We start from the raw sequence: 23309 nt of genomic DNA on the forward strand, positions 1-23309 counted from the left end.
TCTGTGGGGTTTTCAGCAACTTCTAAGAGCATAAATATTCCTGAAGCAGCTAATCTTCCTCCCAACAAGTGAGGAGCAAGCCGGCAAGTCCTGGGTGCCTGTGGCGGCCAAGCTGTGCAGCCCAGGCTGCTCACCGAGGAGCAAGGAGAAAATCTTAAAACCTACTTCCATGCTGTATTTCACAGAATCTCAGAACTGAACGTTTTAATATTTAAAGAGGGGTGATTAGTTTTTTTATATATTATTTTATTTTTTTCCTTTTTCAGTATTATTAGGTATAATTATTACAGTTCAACTCCACATAACATTGCATGTAAATACATGTATAGAGTATACTGCATTTATTTGGTTTACATATATGTACTAATTATTGTTTCTAAGAACAGATTAGAGTTTCAGATTTTTAAACTTAAATAGTTACCAGAGGAATAAAGCCAACTACAAAAGAATAATAAACAGAATATGGTAATCCAATCACAAAGAACAGTCATATGTGCTTAAGCATATTCAAGAAATCAAAATAATAATTAGTTCATTTGTGGTCTTATTATTATTGCTATTAATTTTAGATTCCTCATAAATGAAGTCATATGGCATTTTTCTTTCTCTTTCCACCACACTTCACTTAGAATGACAGTCTTCAGGTCCATCCATGTTGCTGCAAATTGCATCTTTTATGCCTGAGTATTATTCCATTGTAGATATGTATCACCTTGTCTTTATCCAGTTATGTGCTGATGGACATTTGTGTTGTTTCCATGTTCCTTGTTCTATGTCCCTTCTGGCAACAATTACAGATTTTAAATATTTTCAACCTTAAAATCCTTCCTGAAGGACATGTGGTAACAGGAATCAAAAACAGTTACAGCACAGGGTTGTGTGTGATGGGCCCTAGGGGCTTGGTAGGAAGGTTGGCAGAAAGGATTTCAGATTCTTATCAAATGATTCCTCCTCTTGTAGCCCTGCTGACCGCCTCTCTCATGGCCTGCCGTACTAGTCTGACCAGTCCCTTCTGTGAATCCCACTGTATTTTGCAGAAATTTTTTCCAATTGTTGTCATCCCGCAGGGACCTTAGGTGAGGCACCTAAGCTCCTGTGTTGGTTTCTTCCATCAGCCCTTAACTTCCTTGGGAGCCAGGACTGTCTCATTGCCCCAAGGATTCCTAATGCCTAGTGAGATGCCTGATACAGCTGGTACTTAACGAGCACATAAGTCAAATGGAAAAACCTGATCAAAGAAATGGCCCTCATTTTTCAGACATGCCTACTTGAGTACATAGGGTAAAATGACATATTTTCTTGAATTTGCTGTCAAATACTTCAACAAAGGACAAGTAAAAGAATAAAGGTCTGAATAAAGGAAATATGGAAATGTTTGTGAATTCCTTAATCTGGGTGATGGGCTTATTGTACTATATTTATTGATGTATACTTAAGTTATTTTATAATTTTCCTATCATTAGCTGAATAGCAAGTATTAATACGTATTAATTGAAATCCTTTGAGCCGACCAAATTTACCCCACACAAAATCCTTAATGTCCTAGTAGTGTGTCTTACAGAAATCTTTTCCCATAAAGACAGGAAAAAAGGGAAAGACAGATCCGTGCAGTATTTCCACATTGTCAAAAGACCAAAAACCGACACAAAAGAAGAGATTCTAAAAAAGATAAAGAGACTGAAATCAATGTCCTGAAAACCTAGCCAAGAATTCTAAATATCCCAACTTAACTAACCTCAGCTCTGCCGCATCAAGAATGGGGCAAGTAGAACCTTGAGGATTTTTTTTTAAATAAATAAATAATGATCCAGTTCCTACCACAGGCAATTATGGTAAGACTGAGTATAAGTTCTAACACCAACTAGTGTACAAATTATAACATATACTTGATTCAAACTGCTTCTTCTATAAAATCTGAATCTTTATTCTTAAGACAGATTTGTGGCATATGACCTAGTGATAAAATTTTCAACTCTCTTGTATTCAAAAAGTTCACCAATGTGAGAGTTTATTACAACAACTATTGCTTTTTGGGAAACCCGTGTGCCTTGTCACTCTGTTCCATAAAATTTCCTGTGGAAAATTCAATCCCTCATTCAGGAAGGGGCTGAGCAAACAGTCTGATGGAAAACCTTCATAAACTGCAACACAAGAAAATGAAAATGACTGTGAGCAGCCCGTGAAGCCGGCAGACACACACAGCTCACGGATGTGTTCCAGCCGGGACTTTCTGTAACCAGCAGGGAAAATGTGCATTTCAAGAAATAGACATAAACACTTTTCAGGACCTGAGCACATAGTTTCCCTTTCAGGGTTTAGTGGGCTTCCATTTAATTCTATGAGAAGTGTTTAAAACAACAGAACAACAACTGAGATATGGTTTAAAGTAACTTATGTCTTAGTGAAAATAAAGCCAGCTGATATTTATCATTTTTACTTTATTTGATCTCACTCTCCTACTTTACCTCCACAACCTCCTCCACAAAATGATGGTGAACGTCCCCTCCTGGGTCAGAAGGCTAAGTAGAAAATACCAATCACATGGAGGTGTGCTTTGTTGTAATATTTTTCAAAAGAAACATGTTTCATTCATGTGATTTAATAATTAAGATCAAGAAACAAACTCTATTCAATGAATGGTAGCCAACACATGTCGTCATAGCTGCTCATCAGGTTTGACCCCATGTTACACACATTTACATTGACATGTGACATGTGCTCTCATGGGACATTGTGAGTGGGGACAGGGTCTCTGCTCTCACAGGGCACACAGCCTGGTGGGGGAGGCGGTGTTTTTTCATTGCCTTTTTTTAATGTACTTACAAATTATGGGAAATGCTATTTAAAAAGAACAAAGTGAGTCAATGAAAGTGAAAAATTCAAGGACAGTATTTAGGCTGAGGGAAGACAGGGAACCTCTTTGAAGAGCTGACACTCCACTGAGACCAAAAGGACAACTCCGGTGCTGGAGGTGAAGGGCAGGGACACACTGATAAAGGGCTGATATCCAGAATATACGAAAATATCTTTAAACTCAACAAGAAGAATGAATAACCTGCTTAAAAAATGAGCAAAATGCCTCAACACACACCTCATCATAGAAGGAAACTAGATGCCAAAGAAGTCTATGGAAACATGCTCTACAGCATCTGTCATCAAGGGGCTGCAGACTTAAACAGCGAGGTACCACTGCACACCTGTCAGAACTGCCAAAACGCAGAACACTGACAGCACCATATGCTGGTGAGGATGTGGAGCGACAGGAATTCTCTTGCGTTGCTGGTGGGAATGAAAAATGACCCAGATACTTTGGAAGACGGTCTGGCAATTTTTTACAAAACTAAACGTACTCCTACCATATGATCTGGCAACTGTGCTCCTTGGTGTTTACTGAACAAAATGGAAACTTACGTCCACACACAAATCTGCATACAGGTGTTAATAGCAGCTTTATTCATAATCACCAGAACTCAGAAACAACTAAGCTGTTCTTCAGTAGGTGAATGGATAAATAAACTGTAGTCCAGTCAGAAAATGGACTATTTATGGTGTTAAAATGAAATGAGCTATCAAGGCATGGAAAGACATGGAGGAACCTTAAATGCATATTACTAAGTGAAAGAAGCCAATCTGGGAAGATTCTGCAACTGTCTGATTCCAACTGTATGGTGTTCTGGGAAAGGCAAAACCACAGAGACTAAAAGATCAGTTGCTGTCAGAGTCTAGAGGGGAAGGAGTAATGAATGAGGTGCAGCATGGAGCATTTTTAGGGTCACTAAGACAGACTACTCTGTATGATGCTGTGATGGTAGAAACGTGTCATTGTACATCTGTCCAAACCCACAGAGTGCACACCACCAAGTGTAAATCCTAGTGTCAAGTATGGGCTCTGGGTGATGACGTGTCAGTGTAGGTTCACCCATTGTAGCAAATGCACGCTCAGGTGCAGGCGTCAATAGTGAGGAGGCTGGGGGACAAACTGCAGTTCATACACCCAATCCAGCCCCAGCCACTGCTGTGAATAAAGCTCTGTGGGCGTGTGGACTGTCCGGCTGCTCTAGCATCTGAACAGAAGAGCTGAGCAGCTGCACCAGAAATCAGGAGGTTTGCAGATCCTGAAATATTGACACCCAAGCCCTTGACAGAAAAAAGTCTGCTGTGTCCTGTTCTACACGAATCACAACTCACCCTGATGAGACAGGAGAGCAGGGCCCAAACAAGGCATGGTTAATCGGACTTAAGCAATGTTTTAGTTCCAAAACCTTTGTTGAAGTCCTGCAGAATCAGCGACAGACTGTAGCCAGGAAGCGTCTGCAGAAGGAGTCGGTAGCAGGCCTTCCCGCCAGGCTCCAGGATGCCGGGGGCCACGCGCTGCATGGGGGCCACCCACTTGAAGAAGACGGACTTGCAGTGGAAGCCAATCAACTCATAGAGCTCAGAGAGGATGCTGCACTGCTGAATTCTCTCCTAGGAACGCTGAAGCACAGGGAGAAAAGCAACAAGCATCTGAACGAAACATGTAAGTGAAAAAAGACATGTAAAAAAGTTTTCCCATAAAACAGAGACCTGATGACACAGGAAGTAAGAGGAAGGCTGACTTCGTGCACTGGTGGGACCGGATGCAGAAATGCAGGGAAGCAGTGCTGTGCAGACGCTCCAGACCCCCTCCGGGCCCCACCTCTCCACGTTCATCCTGTCCTTTTCCTAGAAAGGCCTGTATTCCCTGAAACAGAGGAATCTGCTCCCTACACATGAGACGCAGAGAAAGGAAGGAGCAAAAGAAAGGGAAAGTAAAGGAACAACGTTTCATCTAGACCCTAGTATTTGGGCAGGACTTTCACCAAACACACATCTTCTCAAAACACAGAGCACACAGTGAGAGGCTGACAGAGTGACTGTGACTTCTGCTCCTTAAGCACCAGCTACCTGCCAGCACACGCTGTGCCGTTACTGAATCATTACAATCATCTCAGAAACTATTACTACCCCGGCTAACAGGCAAGGAAATCTGAAACTCGGGGAGGAATTATTATCATCCTGGACAATGTCCCACGACCCAGAAGTGTCAGAGCCTCCACAGACGCTGGACTAAAATGCTTCACTTCACCAAGGGCCCTGAGCCTCAGGCTGAGGCCACATCAGGTCTTCTTGGGCCCAGAGCACGAGTATGTGTTACAGGGAATGGTCCCACTGGAAGTGCCAGGCCAAGGCCCTCAGAAACCTATGAAATGAAACCAAATCCCCAAACTCATTTCCAACCCACTGCCCTGTCCGGGAGGACTACTCGGCACATCTGCGCTGTCACCTGTGCACAGGCTGAGCAAGGGGCCCAGACAGTGACGTGACGTCCCAGTGGAAGTGGCTCGGAGGCCTCTTCATCACAGGACACACTCTCCCGGCTTCCAACGTTAACTCTCCATTCCATTTTCAACTGGAAAGTAAGTTTAGACTTGTTTTCCTCTCCTAGAAACAAAGAGAGTGGTAATATCAGCAGGAAACTCAAGACTGAGGAAGAGTCTCCCCGCCATTTGGAAGGATAGGCCGTGGAGGGTACAGAGACAGGGATCAGAAAGACCCGTGTTCCAGTCCAAAGTCTGCACGTCACTCGCTTTGACAGTTTCCTTATTAATACAGGTGATAAAATCTAATTATGATTGTTGGGAAAACTAAATGAAATAACGTATGCCACTAGCATAGATCTAAAATCCTCCCTGAGTGTTCCAGAAATGGACGTGATCGTGGTTAGATACTGTCTGCCAAGTCTTGGGTGCTAAGCCCACATCAGCCCGCCAGAGATGTGCCAGAGAATGCCTCAACAGCCATCAGCCTTCTCCAACTTGGAAACTCACAGTGTCTGAAGAACAGGCAGTGGCGGATGCTTTGGGACACTCTGGAGGTAGTACTCCTGTGATGACTTTAAAAAGCAAGGGAGAATTTAGGGGACCATATATTTCAAGTACAGAAAACACACTCCATGTCTACAAACATTCATCTCTAGCCATGATGATTCAGAGAGGAAAGACATATTCAAACGTACACCAATTTCCCACATAAGTGCATCAAAACAATTTGGAAAGAACGTAACTTTCTTCTCTAGATCACACAGCGGGGATTACAAGGTTTGTACTGAGAGCCCTACTTGTAAAACATCTGCTAACATAACTGGGTCCACTATCAGTCCATTCAAAGAGAAGGATGGAAAAGAACAAAGCCAAGCTAATACGCTCCGGTCTTTGGTGGGTTGCAATGTCACAAAGGAGACGGACAGGTCATCAAGGAACCACCCTGCCGTGATCACGGAGCCCGGGAACGGGGTGGGGGGCAAGATGTATGATGCAGCCGCAGCTGTGCCCGCGCTTCTAGGCAGGTATCCAAAGTCACCTCGACATGGCGTCCAATGCTTGTGCCCACGTCCTCATCACCTGAGATGTATTTAAGAGAAATGGAAACTAATAAACGGAAAATACCTTTGGTGGGCACACCGTCCAAAGAGCAAAGTCACAGTTTGACAACTGGCCATCCCGGTTCCCTGGGATTCATTCTAGGAGAACCTTAGAAACCACACCTCTCTCCTCAAGAAGTGCTGCCTACTTGTCCGATCTTTGGCTCAGGGATGGAGCACGTTCACGTGGACTTTAATATCTGCACAGATTTGACTGTCTTTCTCCAGGTTCACTTGTCCATTCTGAAGAGGCCAGAGTTAAGTCCATCTTCTGTAAGATCAATTCCCTCCAGTGAAAACTTATCAAGCCTGCAATTAAAAGCCAACTGAACAGGACTGTCCTCAGCTAAAAATGTCACCCACCCTTCACTGCTTTCTTAATTTCCTTTCCTGGCTAATTGCAACAGACTAAAACCTCCCTCTACCCAGCTCCCCAACAATGTCAAACAGAAAGTAAGGTCCATAAAAGAGGAGACAACTCCATAGTCACCTCTGAATTCCTAGCATATACTAATGTCAATAAATAGAACTATGATTATGGCTTCTTTCCTTTAAAACCTTTCTGGTTATTTAAATGAGACCTTGGAAGAGAGCTGTTTGGGTCTAGTATCTTGATCCAGAAGACTCAGGAGGCCTTTTTCGGAATGGCTGTTCACTGATTCATTCAAAACACAACTTCTCATTCCGGGAGGAGCTGTGATTTTCTGCCAGGAGATTGTGGTCACTCTCATGCCAGAACAGCTTTAAACTAAATCCTTACTTTGGATTTGTTATTTTTCCCTGCTTCCCAAAAAATTGACTTTCCTTAATTTCTTGCCTTGAGGAATGATATTTTTCTTTCTTTCTAATTCACCCTTTATTAAACGGGATTCTCAGGATGTGCTTGGCCTTACATAGGATGAGCCATCCAACTCCCAGTGTGAGAGGCCTGGTGCTCGCCTCCCACCCTCCTGCCAGGGCAACTAACACTCAGTTCAGGAGCCAACCGGCACCCCAGGGCTTCTAAGGCTCGTGTATCTCCCAGAATCCCTGCTTTCTGGTTTGACTTGGCTTCTGAGGATTTCCCCTCACTTTCTTGGAAATTAGCTGTGCAGCTTTAAAGATGAGGAAGGAAGGTTTTATTTCTTAATCAGCATTTTAAGGAACTTGTGTAATGAACGTTTTCACGAGTTTCTAGAACCCTCCATTGCCGAGACAGAAAACACAATAGATATTTTCTAAATTTAGGTATCATTTGCATTGTTTCTTTGCTTTTGTTTTCTTAACTACTAACACACAGTTTTTAATTAAAAAAAATAAGGCCCGAAATAGGATAGAAACTTGAAGGGGGAAACAAAATTTAAGGGCAAAGAAAGAAAAATGATAAGTACTCTACAAATTTAATATAATACATACACTATGGATCAGATCAGCAATTCTCAGTAACAGCTAATTGAAACATGACCATGAGGTAAAATGTCTCTCCTGTCAGGAGATGACCAACAGAAAATAGAATTAAAACAACAAATTAAAATTCTAAGTCTGGTGAGGTATAGAAGGCTACCAGCTAAATGTGTCTTCTTCTGGAAAAGAGGGAGGCTCACCAGCTCTTTACTGTGGAGCCTGAGCCCAGGGGAGGGCGGTGAAGTGAGCTCTGTAAGTACCCAATTAGCAAAGTGGGTGATGAATAAAGAGACGTGAGCTTTGATGACAGAGATGAAACTACTATTCACTTGTCCTGTAAAGTATGTCTTCACGTTCAGTGATCAATACCTCAGGGTCCTCAGGGATTGAGATTATAGGAGAATGCACAGCCCGGGCCAAGACCTCCTCTTTGAGCTCGTGACACTGCACTTAGATGTCTCAAGGGCACCTCCAACTCTACCTGCACAGAGCTGCCTTCACGGTTCTCCTCACATAGCCGTCCTGCCCAGGGCCACTGGTCTGGGGGCAAGGTCTCCCTGCCTCTCCCAGCTCAGGCCCATCACTCACAGATGTGACTGGACCCCTCCTTCAGGGCCCAGATTTCCTCAGTCACCGAGCCCCACCACCCACACCTGTCCTACCAGGTACTCACAGGCACTCCCTCAGCACTGATTCTGGGCTGGGGACCACGCTTCACACTGTGCGCATGTTATCTCACTGGATCTCCACAATAGTCCTGGGAATTGGGTACATCACTCTTTCAATTGATTAGATAAATTGTTTCACTTCCTTGAGTGTGTCATCCAAAGTGAAACGGCTACTGAGCCACAAACATGGGACTGAAAACCACTTGAAAATTGAACACTGCTACACCTCGCAGCCACCCTACTCTGATTCATCACATCACTTTCTGCTGACCCTACTGAATGTTTGCAAGCATTCTACAAACACAAAAGTGATCTACGAGAGCACCCCAGTCCCCTACTTAAAATCTGTCAATGATGGTCCACTGCCCTTCAGAGAAAGCCTCACCAGGCCTGAGCACAGCCCAACGGCCCGGCATCCTCGTTCCAGGCGCGGCCGTGCCGCCTCACCCACCACGCAGCACTACACGTACCGTGTCCAGGACTGGGATGCTGACTCCGTACAACACGGGTCTCGTCTCACTCGAACAATGATCACCCTCTTCAGTGGTCACCCTCTTCAATGCTGAAACTCAGAAAAATGTTTTCTCAGGATGAATCAATATCTTTTTCCTTACAACTTCCAGTCATTGATAATGAGCTCCCCCCAAAAGAGAGAAGACTTAATCCTCAGTCTCCTTATCTGTAAAGTGGGAATAACAAGGAAATATGTGAGGTTTTCAGAGAAATAAAATTCATGTGAGTCTGAGAGACAATTCCCAACATACAGTAAGCACTCAATATGGGCTTACTTAGTATTAATAAGAATATGTTGCATTCCAGCAACCTTAAATCAATGTTTTATGGCTTTGTCCAACAGACTACTGACAAACAGTTGGACGAACCCCTTTGAGCAGATCAGCACAAGCGTATTGGGAGAGGTAAGTGCTGTCTCCAGTTACAGCTCAAACTCTTACATGTTGTTTGAGCATTTAGTTGTCGTTATTGAATAAAGACAGGTGTTCTTTAGTCAAAGCTCCTGAAACATAAATCTTCAAAGATAGATACAAATTAGGTTTCAAGTACAACATTCTCACTAGAAATTATTTGAAAATGACAGTCTTAGCTCCTCTGTACATCAAAAGGGCATGTTCTTAATGTATCTGACTATATACACTGAAAGGATTGTTTAAAAGAAATTAAGATGAAGCCATCCTGAATAAGCTCTCAGTATCATCTGCACAAAGCCCCACCCAAGGGTCTCATTTCTCACTTCCACATAGGTGTTGTGGTAGTTTAACCTGGGTCTTGGTTTCTTATAACACAGGGGAGGGAAGAGTTGTGGATAGATTTATGTAGCAAATATAAACCTAGTATATTTGATGTGTAGGAATACTAGAAATAAACATATTGATATATAGTCCCACCCTTAAGAAGCTCAGCCTTTTCATTTACAACAGCATTAAAAATAAAATGGGAGATACATTTAACAAAAATTTACAAGATTTGTACATTGAACAATTTGAAGTATCACTGAAAAAATTTTAGAAGACCTACATATATGGAAGACATCCCATGTTCATGGAATGGTAAACAATATTGTTAAAAATGTTAAGACTCCCCAAAGTGATCTACAAATTCAGTGGAATCGCTATCAAAATTCCAGCTGACTTCTTTGCAAAAATTGAAAAACTGATCCCAAAATTCATATGGAAGTGCAAGGGACCCAGGTCAGCCAAAACAATCTTGAAAAAGAAGAGCAAAGTTGGAGGACTCACTTTAAAGGTTACTACAAATCTATAGTACTCAAGTCATTATGGTACTGTCATAAGTTTGGATACATACATCTATGAGACAGAGTAAAAATTCCAGGGGGGAAACTTACATTTACAGTCAGTTTTCCACAAGGGTGCCAACAACACTCCATTGAAAGAATAGTCTATTCAACGAATGGTGCAGGGACACCTGGGTATCTGCAGGCAAAAGAATGAATCCAGAATCTGAAACCCCCTATTGTATATAACAAATAAAAATTAATTGAAAATAGATCACAGACAGAAACATAAAATCTAAACCTATAAACTTTCTAAAAGAAGATATAGTATAAATATTTGTGGTCCTAGGATAGGTTATGGTTTCCTAGATACAATACCAAGAGCAGAAGTGATAAAAAAAAAAAAAACAGATAAACTGGACTTCATCAATTTTAAAACCATTTGTTACAAAAGACATCATCAAGAAAGTGAAATGAAAGGGGAAGGGGGTAGCTCAAGTGATAGAGTGCGTGCTTGGCAAAAAAAATAAATAAATAAAATAAATGAATAAATCTAATTACCTCCCCTATAAAGAAATTGTCTTAATGTTTAAAAAAAGTAAAGTGGAATGACAATCTGCAGAATAGTAGAAAAAATTTGCAAAGCATATATCTAATAAGAGAATAGTATCCAGGATATAAAACAAATGCTTACAACTGACCAATACAAAGAAAATCGACCAAATTTTTAAATTTACCAAGGAATTAAGTAGATACACAAATGGCCAATAAGCATATGAAAAGATGCTCAGCATCACTAGTCAAATCAAAATCAAAATGAGATCTCATTTTACACCCACTAGGATGGTTATAATCAAAACACGGACATTAACAAGTGTCGGTCAGGAGGCAGAAGAATGGGAACCCTCAATATGCAGCCATTGGAAAGGGACAATGGTGCAGCTTCTTTGGAAAAGTCTGTTGTTTCCTCAAAAGGTTAGAGTTATATGGCTCAGCAATTTCACTCCTACCTGTAGAGTCATCCCTTAGTATCCTCGGGGGGGTTGGTTTCAGGAACCCCCCATCCTGGATTCCATAATCCAAGGATGTTCGAGTCCCTTTACAATCAGCCATCTAGATCCATGAAGTGGAAACTACAGATATGGCGGGCCAAATGTACAGCCAACAGAATGAAAACATATTCTCACAAAAATTTGCACATCAATATTCATAGCAGTATCATTCAGAGTAGCCAAAAGTTACAAACAATATCCATCCATCAATGAATGGGTAAAAAAATTATCAAGAAAACTCCCAAAAACTTTTGGTCATTGAATCTTTGACAAAGGAGGTGAGAACATACAATGGAGTAAAGACAGCCTCTTCAGAAAATGGTGTAGGGAAAACTGGACAGCTGCATGTAAATCAATGAAGTTAGACTTCTCCCTCACAGCACACACAAAAATAAATTCAAAATGGCTTAAAGACTTAAACATGTAGACAAGACACTACAAACCTCTTAGAAGAAAACGTAGGCAAAACATCTGACATGCATCTCAGCAATGTTCTCCTAGAGCAGTCTACTCAAGAAATAGAAATACAAGCAAAAATATACAAGTGGGGTCTAATTAAACTTACAAGCTTTTGCACAGCAAAGGAAACAGTAAGCAAAACAAAAAGACAACCTATGGAATGGGAGAAAATATTTACAATAAATGAGACTGTCAAGGGGTTAATTCCCAGAATATATAAACAGCTTTTACACTTGATAAGAAAGAAAAATAAATAATTCAATCCAAAAATGGGCAGAAGTGCTAAAGAAACTTTTCTCCAATGAAAACATACAAATGGCCAATAGGCATATGAAAAAATGCTCAATATCATTATCAGAGAAATGCAAATCAAAACTACAATCAAGTATCACCTCACACCAGTCAGAATAGCCATCATTCAGAAGTTCACAAACAATAAATGCTGGAGAGGCTGTGGAGAAAATGGAACCCTCCTACACTGTGCTGGGAATGAAGTTTGGTGGAGCCACTGTGGAAAAGAGTATGGAGATTCACCAAAAGACAAAAAATCGACTTCCCCTATGACCCAGCAATCCCACTCCTGGGCATATATCCAGAAGTAACCCTAATTCAAAAAGACACCTTCCCCCAAATGTTCACAGCAGCACTATTTACAATAGCCAAGACATGGAAACAACCTAAATGTCCACTGAGAGATGACTGGATAAAGAGGTTGCAGTATATTTATACCATAGACTACTACTCAGGCATAAAAAATAATAAAATAATGCCATTTGCAGTAACATGAATGGACCTGGAGAATGTCATTCTAAGAGAAGTAAGCCAGAAAGAGAAAGAAAAATACCATATGAGATCGCTCATATGTGGAATCTTAAAAAAAAAAAAAAAAAAACAACAACAACAAAGAAAGAGAAACTTATCTACAGAGCAGAAACAGACACAGAGACATAGAAACCAAACTATGGTTACCAGAGGGAAGACGGTGTGGGAAGGGATAAATTGCGAGTTCAATGTTTGCAGATACTGATTATGTAAAGAATAAACAGCAAGTTTATACTGTATAGTACAGGGAAATATGTTTAATATCTTATAGTAACTTATGTTGAAAAAGAATATGAAAATGAATACATGTATATTCCTATATAACTGAAGTGTTGTGCTGTAAACAAGTAACTGATGCAACATTATAAACTGACTAGACTTCAATGAAACTATTTTTAAATAGACCAAAGACAAAAAAAAAAAAGAAAAAAGATATTATTATACCAAAAGAATAAATTACTGTTTCAGTCTACAACATGGATGAACCTTAAAAAAGTATGCTGAAATAAGCCAGACACAAAAGGACAAATACTGCCCTTTTAGATGAAGTGTATCTAAGTGTTCATTGTACTACTCCTGTAAATTTTCCGGAAGTTTGAAGTCTATCAAATTAAAAATAAAGTTTATTATTCATTAAAAACATAAAACGATTCCTCACAGGATGGCTTTAAATAATAAATGAAGAAATGCATGTAAATCTCCTGGAACAACACTTTGCACGTCCACAGACAGTCACTGCTGTCACTGCCACTCAGAGGTTGGTACCAGCGCTGATGAGAGCTACCTCCACTCGCTGCCCTGCAGACAGGAGTGAGGGCCTGGGCTCTGACAGGCAGGGTGACCTGGAACCTGAGTCAGACACAGCCACGCCCCAGACTCTGTGTTACCCAACTTTCTTATACAAACTGCTACATGTAACGTAAACACGCTAGAGGGATGTATCTTACAACATAGGCAATAGAGTCAATGTTTTACAATAACTATAAATGGAGCAACTATTGTACACCTGAAACATATCATATTGAAAATCAGCTATACCTTTAGAAAAAATTAAAAAATAATGTAAAAATGTTATAACTTTAATATCAGTCCGGTTTTTAAGTAACTACTAAACAGCTTAAAATGTATAAAAGCATTTAAGTGTGATGTTTATTTACATATTTATTTACTTTCAGCCTCCTGCTAAAAGAGAATTTAAACAATTTTTTAAACACAGCTTAACAACCATAACAACAAAAAGACAAAAGTGAGAGTGAAAAGAAAATGGAGATTCAATACTTAAATGAAACCAGGGGGAGGTAAAGTCATAAAAATGGATGCCATGAAGTCAGGGTAAGTGTTAAAGGCTGACTAGAAATTCAGCTGTAAGATTTTTGGCAGCTAAAGGAAAAAGAAAAAGATTAAGGGGCGGGTGGTAGAGCTCAGTGTTAGAGCGTGTTTATAGCATACACGGGGTCTGGGTTCAAGCCCCAGGGCCTCCACTAACAGATAAATACACCTAATTACCTTCCCCCCCGAAAAAAGAGCCCCAAAGAAAAGAAAAAGAGAATTTTTTTCCTAAAAAATCCTGATATTAAATTTACATTAAATACTTAAAAAAAAAAGAAAAGAAAAGAAAAATAGAAACAAATGAGTGACACAAGCGATAATGCCCATGAGATAAATCTGCGGTGGCAGCTGGCAGGTCCCCTTGTCCCACGGGGGAAAATCTGAAACATCCTTCACACCACCCAGAGTCATCCTCAGCCTACCCCACCTCTCCCCCTGTTAAATGCAGGAGCACAGCCAGGGCTGGGCCTTTGTTCTCTCTGTGTCATCACAGTGAGACAGGATGGAAGGGAGCAGATCACAGCCATTCAAGGAAGGCCACAGCAATTAACATCAAAATGGTGAAGGATTCAACCCCCAATAGGCCTTGAGGCTCAGGATGAAGAGATTTAAGTTCTAGCAGAGCTTGAGCTTCATTATACACCCATTGTAATAGTAACATGGTGAATAACACGCCCCCAGGCACCATGGCAGTCCCAAGGCTAGCCACAAAAGGTCAAAGGGTGGGAAATGGCCAACTCCCTGGGAAATCCAGCCCCTTGCCCTTAGGCTGGTCCTTCTACTTATTAGCATATGAAGCCACCAAGCCCATGAAAACCAGCAACACAGCGCCGCCTCACGGTCACCCTTCTCTCTCCCTCTTCGGAGAAGGCCCACACTCTATGGAGTGTGTACCTACTTTTAATCTGAGCATCAAACCCCCATGCATCGTGGAATTTCTCTTGCCTTTCAATGAATCTCTCTGAATAAATCTTCCTTTATTCAACAGTGGCTTGCGCTTGAATACTTTCCTGCATGAAGCTAAGTACCCACATCTGGCAGGGCACATCCAAGGGGCTCAACCAAAGCCTGGGACACAGCCCTTCTCATGCCCTACTCATTTTTTCTTGTATCAACAGGACTGGGTTGTGAAGGGAGCTCTAAGGCCCCGGATAAGGGACAGAAGCAGCCCCAAGGGCTCGAATTGGCGGGCAGCCTCTCCCACAGCAGGGGCCATGGGGTCTGCCCGGTTCTCTGTGTTTCTTTGTTGTGCTGACTCCCCAGCCACAGAGCGTTATCCCTAGGCCTGTCCCCACAAAACCCTTCTCTGCAAACTACAAGCACATCATGTCACAGTCCTCTTGTTCAACCAGGAAATGTTCAGCCCACTATTTCCCTCCCCAGTAAAGTACATAAGTGTCCTCCCTCCCATCCCACCACTTCTTTCTTTGTGACAACTCTGCACTCCCCACACACCATCCTGAACGCAGGTGCCTTGCTGGCTGGGACCGAGATGTTTCAGTCTCACACAGCCTGCGTCCTTTCACTTTCCCCTTTCTACCTTAAAAAGCCTTTCCTGAGTCTCCCACCCATCTGATTCTGAACTTCACAAAGTGCTGAGGTTACGGTCATTATGTGCATACATCCCAGGTTTTGGCTAGGTTTTCTTCACAAGATCCTCATTAAGGAGCTGCATCAAGAAGTTTAAAGAGGCTATTCTTACATCTGAGCAGATGAGCCTGCATAAAATTTAAATGGCTTTGAATAGACTGTTAACCAGGGACAGAGAGGTCGCAGGTCCTAGTCAACAGTGTCATGAGGCAAAATGTTCTTCAAAGGCTCAGAGTGGCTTCTGAACACGGAGTCGGCAGGGAGGAGGTGACAGGCAGTGAGTGGGGTGTGTGACAGAGCTTACGCTCCCCCAGCTTGGGAAGAATTTAATTTTTTTCTAGTTTTCCAAACAATTTCTTACTACCTTTTTCTCCTATTGTCACATACCATTTCCTACGAATTAAGAAAATCAATATCAGTCATTTGGGCCACTTGGGAGAAGCTACACGATGCCATTCACAGGGCTGGGGCATGACAGCCATGCCAGTCTAGGTTGAAAGACCAGTGGGGGTATTTCCAAGGTGATCACGGGCATGCAGCAAACTCCCCAGCTTCAATTACCTCATCTCAAAGGTGGGGCCTATAAAACTACCAAGCAAAGTGCGTGATGATTATGGCCGACAACTGTTTACTAGGTAAGTGCCCATGACAGTTGCCGCTTAATGGGGAATGAGTATGACCAATGAGGCCCAGTCTACCTGGTCACACACGCCCTGCCTTCCTGCCTTGGTGCAGCAGCAGAGTTTGTTTAGCTGAGATGAACGCCCCCAGAGCAGCCCCGATGGGGAAGATCCCAGCGCTGCACGGCGAGGCGTGTTCCTTTCCTTCTCAGAGCTGATCACAGTTTGCAGTCATCTGTTTTTATGTTTATCCATTTTGTAACTGCCTCCACCCCGGAGTTTTGCTCAAGCAGCACATGGACAGGTATGTCTTGCTCCCTGCTGGATATTCTGGGCTGGGAGACAGCCGAGCACACATCTGGCTCAGGTGCTGAAAGGAGAGGGCAGAAGGCCCAGGGGCCCATGCTGAACTGAGGCCCCTGCACCCAAAATTATGGTCTGACTTTGGGCAAATTACAGAGTCTTCTTTACCCTGAGATTCCTCATCTGTCCATGAAAATAACTGCCCATGGCACACAGATTTACCAAGATCAAAGGAAATAACCAAATTCACAACCTATTCAAGGGGCTACCAGTGCATCCTCAACAGACCAATGCTGCCTTTACGGCTCTGACACGCGAAGCGGGACGTCCACACACAGTGAACACTGCTAAGTGCCAGTGTATTAAGTGCTTCATGTGTGCTATAATACTCTTTATAACTTAGAACAATCCCAGGTAGAAACGAATATTATCATGCCCATTTCACAGATTCACCAACAGGTTAGGAGAGGTTACATTCTAGTCCAAGGCCCCATGGTGAGGAAATGGCGATTTAAACCTGAATCTGGGCCCAGACTTGGGCTCCATCTCTTTCCCATCCACCTGACCACTTGCCTATGAAATCCACCTGTCCAATACACAATTTCCAGCTGGCCAGCTCTTAAATGCATTGTGTTCCAACTTTTGTCAATGTTGGTTAATTACCATAAATTGTTCTCAGAAACCACCACAGAAAAGGTGGAATCACTTCCCTGCCCACAAAGGAGAGGAATTCTGCCTTGCCTTCTCTTGTAATGTGCAGAAAGCCTTCCCTACACCACCAAATCCTTTTGTATCCTTCCTCCATGTTTATGTTTGCACACGGCTTATTAAAGTAGAAGGTAGCTGCAGTAATTCCATCTCGGTTGCTTTCCAAGGTTGCAGATTATCCATAGTCAGTCTGTGAAAGAAATTATTACAATGTGAATGAAAATACTGCAACCATGTCAGTAAACAAGAATGCTGAAACCAAGTCATCAGCGGCTGCCAACACACCCCAGCGAGGACAGGCCTGCAGCCCAGCCTCTACAGCCACTCACAATGGTGCCCTCTGAGCAGACTCAGAATAAGAAAGGACAGGATACTTGCCCTAGATAGCTAGGTGCTTGTCTAAAGAATGAATTCAGTAAGTCAAAATGTTTGCTTCCTCCCATACATGGAAAAGCACTAAATTCTTGAACTTGAGATACCTGGCTTTCTTTAGATAACAAGCAATGTTTTATTGTTCCAACTACCTGGTCTTTGTTTTAAAGCTCCTATATATCCTAGCTCCTCCTCAACCTCTTGGGAACAGTCCCTCCTAGCGATCTGAGAGGCTGTCATCCCGGCTTGAGTCCTCCCGCCAAATAAAACATAACTCTTAACTTTTAGGCTGCACATGTATTCCAGTCAAAAGTTTTGGACACCAGGATGGGACCCAGAGCAGACTTCTCTCCAGCTGAACTCTCCGAGTTATCAGAGCCTTGGTACCAGCATTGGCACTTTGTGCCCATCTGCCTCCTCAGGGAATCCAGATGAATTTGGGTGAGTCTCTCCTGGTTCTCGGATCTCCCCTATTGGTTGATGATCCTGAGTTTTATTTGGCAGTGTATCCAGGTACCTGGCCCTCCAGTTGAAAGAGACTGGGGGGAATTACCCACCCAGTGGAGACATACTGGGTGGGGCCTGTTTGAAAGATAACAGGAAACACCCACCTAGAGGAGACGTCTGAAGTGGGGCTGGTGGAAACATACCAGGAAAATACTCACCCAGTGAAAACGTCCTGAGTGGGTCCAAGTTGAAAGACACTGGGTTCAGGACTGAGTGGTTAGGTAAGAGGCTGGTCTAATGTTGTCCTCAATTTGGTTACCTCCATTGAATATTTAGGAATAAAAGTAAAACTCTTATGAGGAACCTTTCAACTCCAAAAATGGGACCCTCCTCCTGGCTGGTAACAGCTTTCTTGGGTGATGGAGAAACTTTCAGGAATGGTAGAGGCAAAGACTTCATGCCATAGTGTTGTCCCTGTGGGAAATCTTACCAGCAATTTTATTCTGAGAACCCGACCTTACAATGGGGAATAGAACTTTCAAAAAAAATTAAAAAAATAAAAATAAAAACACAGAACAGAAAAGAAAAAGAAATGACAGATTGCCAGCCTCCAAGTAATACACTAGCCAGGTTTATATACGTACAAAACTTACAACAATAATTAGGAATTAGAAAAAAAAAAAACTCACCCTGAAAGTAACTAACCAGGCCTGATAAAATATTTTTTGGAATTCTGAACTTGTAAGAACAAAATCCCCTTTAGGGGGAACTTGGATTTCTCTTCCTGTGTCCTTGAAATGTAAACGTTTTATCTTTCTCTGGGTGTTTTATGTGTGTGTATGTATGTATATATGTGTTTCTTTTTTTTTAAAAGAAACCTTGGACTCTGTGATACAAAAGGTACAAGTATTGTGTACATATTGTGGCCATGCAAATAAATTGGGATTCTCAAAAATCCTTTGATTGTACCAATTTTCAGATATTTTGCCATCTTAACCATTGTTGCATTAGCCTGGACCACAAAGGCTTTTAGCTTTTGGAAAGTAAACTTTTGAATTTTATTTAAGCAACACCCCCACTCTCATGTGGAAAAGCCTCTTCATCTTATTGGTTTAAAATCACTATATATATATTTATATATATATATATAAATTGATGGCCATGTGATGGATCCTTTAACTTGGGAAAACTTTTAAATTGGTGAAAGTTGAAAGAGCTCTCATTATAAACAGCCGTTTTATTGGTACCTATTAAAATCAAGTTTAAAGGTAGAAAAATATATCTAATGGTTAACCTAAGAAATTAGTTAAAAAAATAAAACTGGTTTGAAAAGCTACATTTGTGTTTTTCCTTTCCGATCAATGGTTTTAGAGTTGCTAATAAATACTTAGAATAATTAATGTTAATTAGGCTGAATAACTGGAAAAAGGATTGTAAAAATGTCGGAAAAAAAAAGATAAGGGGCTTATCCCAAATGGATAAATATTTTTATATGGTTATTTTGAATGAGATAAATAAAATGGACATTTTTGGATTTAGATACAAGGTTTTGATACTACACTACGTAAAGTAAAAAAAAAAGGGGCCAAAGAGATCACCTACTGCCCCCCAACATTAAAGTTCAAACAAGTCCGCTTTAGCACAGTTTAAAATATATGTATTTATAGAGCTAAAAAAAAATACATATTTATAGACTGAAATACTTGATCAATGATTGGGACAACAGACCTATTAATCAAATTGAAAATCGAGAAGGGCCTAAGCTCTTTGGCTGAAACTTGGGGATCCCAGAGACTTTTGTATATAATTAGATACAATGCACAAAAAAAAAAAAAAAAGCTTCTGGCACTCCTTCTAGAAATAGGAATTACTGATTAAACCTAATAAATATAAAAATTAAAGGTACAAGATTTAATAAAACTGAGATAAAAGTTTGTAAAATTGGCATATTTAAATGGGCTTTATATAAAACTTTTGCTTAATTATATTGTGGGATAGATATATTTCAATGGAAAATGCTTCCCTTTCTTGGTATTATAAGGCTGGGCACATATCTGTCCCTTAGAAAATATTAATTGAACAAAGTAAAGGAAACCAATAGAGTTTTGTGAGCTGTCCAATATAATGTAAAATTAAAAACAAATATTCAGTGGCTAATAGACAATAAAATAAGAGGTTTTCCCTGGGTTTAACTTATAACTGAAGGAAAAGAGACCTCACTAAATACCTTATGCAAGCTTTGGAAGACATGATAAAGTAAATCTTAAAGTTTTAAGACATGGAATTCTTTGTTTACAGCTCTTCTCACTGATACAAAAAAAGCCAATTAAGGAGATACAATTGGACCTGCATGACAGAGCAGTTCTCTGGGGAACTGGAAGCGTGTGTCTCTGTCTTGCAGATCAGAAATATAAATACAGCAAACAGTGACGTAGGACTGAGCCTAATTAGCTCAACGAGATAATACTTAAGGCCAAGAAATTTTTGGCATTTTAGAACTCAGAACTCTGAGGCGTCCTTCAGCATTTGTCAAGAAATCTTAAATGTCGGTTTCATAAATAGTAAGCCTTAGTGATTTGAGAAAGCAAATTCAGCTTACTCCAACTATTATTATACCTAACTTATAAGTAAGTTTTAAAGTGAACCTATGAGATCTCTAGCTTTTGTATGTTTATAAGCCTGCGTACACATTATAGATGTGAGATATTTCTACAGCTGAAAAAAAAATCAAAGTCAAAGAGCTCTGCTTAATTGACGTAAAAAAAATAAGAGCTTACAAATTAAGTATTTTTAAAATAAAAACTGACCAAATTGACTTTCAGCGTCACGTGAACTGGAAAATATTCAATATTAAGATAATATTTGATATTGTTTAGTTTAAGTATGTTCTAATTAATATAGACATCTTTAAAGTCATCAATATTAAGTACAATACCTTTACTGTACCTAGGTTTAATGAAAGTCAAATAAGATCCTGTTATATCTGTTGCAGAATTGTCAAGAAAAAAAATAGTAATGTGGTGTAGTAAAATTTTAAGTAAATTAAATGCAAATGAGATGAGAGCTTTGGGTAAATTTTTAAAATATATTTTTAAAATGTATGGTTAAGATAATCTCTAAATGTTTGGTATCTTTAAATTCTAGAGTTGTGCTAAATTAAGTTAAATGATAGGATTTTATTAAATAGCTATGACATTTTCAGATAAAATAAGTTTGAAATATGAATTATTTAACATTTAACTTACCCTTACAGAGAAACTAAAGGCGTTTAGAAATATTAATAAATTGTTGGTGCTTCCCTGAAATAATCTCTATTATTAAGGGTATTATCTCAGTATCCTAGGAAAGTAAGATAAATGTGTAAAGGAAGATATATGAATGTAATTATATTTTGTTAATAAAAAATAGTGACTTTCTTCTGAAGCTGGTTACTTCTGAATGGAAGAGAAAATAAAGGACACACTAATGTGAGTATAGAAAGCTGTGGAACGCTTGTGGAAGAGGAACCCTGAGGAAAGAGTTTTGTACGTGGTCGGAATTGTCTAAGTTTAGAATCAACTTGGGCAAAGTAAATGAATCTTAGAAGTAAGCAGGTACAAGACTAGATTTGGTTTTCTCGCTGTTAAGAGGAAAAAATTTTCTTAAAATGTTAATCCACCTTCAGTAACAGATTGTAAAACTTCTTATACCACTTAACTGATCTGTTCTGCCATTATCTTTGACGCATTTTCTTGTTAATGAAATAGTACTACGTTACAGTGATCTATATGTTTATCTGACAAAGTGTTCTGAAAACTTTTAACAAGCTCCCCAAATATCAATTTCTAATTAAAGTTCTTTTAATCTCCAGTTAAGTTTGGGATGCTACAGAGGGCCCCTGAAACATCCCAAAGAGAGATTTTAAACTAGTAAGTTTCATTTGGCATGTTAAATAACATGGTATTGTCAAATGAATAATAGATCTTCCTAGGTTATATTGTATGAGAAAATATTATTAATATAGATATTCTAGAAATTATATGGATTCCCTAAAATTCTGGTATATCTGAAATGTTACCAGTCATAATTCTAGTTATAGTGACCAGCTTTCTTTATTGATTATAGTGTAACGTTGTTTAACCATGCTTTTAAATCACTTGTCATTTATATACAGTTAATTGTTTCCTTCTGATGATTTTGCAAATTGCTTTCTCTTCAAGGAGATTTATTGATTTCAAATAAATTTCAAACTATAGCACTGAACTAAACTTGGTAAGAAATTTTAAAAGTCTAATGAAAACTCTGATTAAAAGAATTAGTTACATGGGACTGAGTAAACTGGTGAATATGGTTATACTTTTTGATTTTGTCTGAAATACTACTGGCTTTTAACCTGTTTCCCAGACATAAAGAAACTCTTCTCCTTAAGCTAGTTATGATTTACAGAAATTTGATAAATTATACCTATGTAAGCAGACTTGGAACAGTTATCTTTTCTCTATATCTGATCCCTCAAGAGACTAAAATCTCTTAGGTCCCCAGTGGCTCTATCAGACAAATGAGGAAGATCATCTCCTAACAGATATAGCAATCTCAAAGTATTTTAAGGATTTTAAAGAGAAAAGAATTTACCTAAATCTGTAAGGCAGAAATCCATGATAAGCCCTTGACAAGGCATTCCGGGCCTAAGAAAACCTTATTAACATTCTACCCTGAGAGTCCTTATTAAAAGTTCCAAAGCAGCCAATTTAAAAAAAGCCTATATAATCAAATAATCAGACTTAGCTTGTAAACAAATTAATCTTGATTTGACTATATTTGAGAAAACTGAGGGTAACTTTAGAGAGAAAAAAAATTATATTTTAGTGGACATTAATTTCTAATTTTGTTGATTGAAGTCTATATTCACTAAGACATTTCCCAGATCATTCCTTGTTGTTATGTCACATTGCTGTAAAGTTTAATTGAATTATGAAAAGAATACACTTGGTTTGTTTCTGAGGCTCAGTAATATATCCTTGGGTAAAGTTCCAATGCCCCATGACCAGCAGCCAGGGTATTATAAATACTGGAACAGGCATGACTTAAAGAACTGTCTCCAACCTGAATGGAAGGACCCTTTATCAGGTACTCTTAACTATACCATACACACCAAAGCTGAAGGAAACGGACTTTCAGATTCATTTCCTATCAGAAACAGCCCCTGCAGTGCACTGGCCTATAGAGCACTGCTCACCTTAAAACAATGCCCAAATGGAGAAAAAGCTAGCAGGTTAAGATGAGAAGAAGGCAACATCTGAAGAAGACTGCAGACCCAAGACACCGAACCAGGCCTGTATGCCAATTACTTTGATAATTTCTCCTACTTTTGATTATGAACTACTC

General features: G+C 40.1%; 1 long non-coding RNA gene across 3 annotated transcripts in view; it reads right to left on the minus strand.

Annotated features, from left to right (window-relative positions):
* Positions 1-262: 262 nt before the first annotated feature.
* The window catches only part of LOC141574105 (uncharacterized), a 59506-nt gene continuing 36459 nt past the window's right edge, over positions 263-23309 (minus strand). The window contains exons 5-8 of one of the 3 annotated variants that reach the window (XR_012500781.1): positions 10355-10442; positions 8964-9055; positions 6566-6751; positions 263-6422 (exon numbers count right to left, since the gene is read on the minus strand). This is a non-coding gene — a long non-coding RNA (uncharacterized LOC141574105). Of the gene's footprint in view, positions 6752-8963; positions 9056-10354; positions 10443-23309 lie in introns of all 3 variants that reach the window. The other 2 variants (XR_012500782.1, XR_012500780.1) reach the window with 2 other exon arrangements.

This window comes from Camelus bactrianus, chromosome 19 (assembly GCF_048773025.1).
Source record: "Camelus bactrianus isolate YW-2024 breed Bactrian camel chromosome 19, ASM4877302v1, whole genome shotgun sequence".
Classification (NCBI taxonomy): domain Eukaryota; kingdom Metazoa; phylum Chordata; class Mammalia; order Artiodactyla; family Camelidae; genus Camelus; species Camelus bactrianus.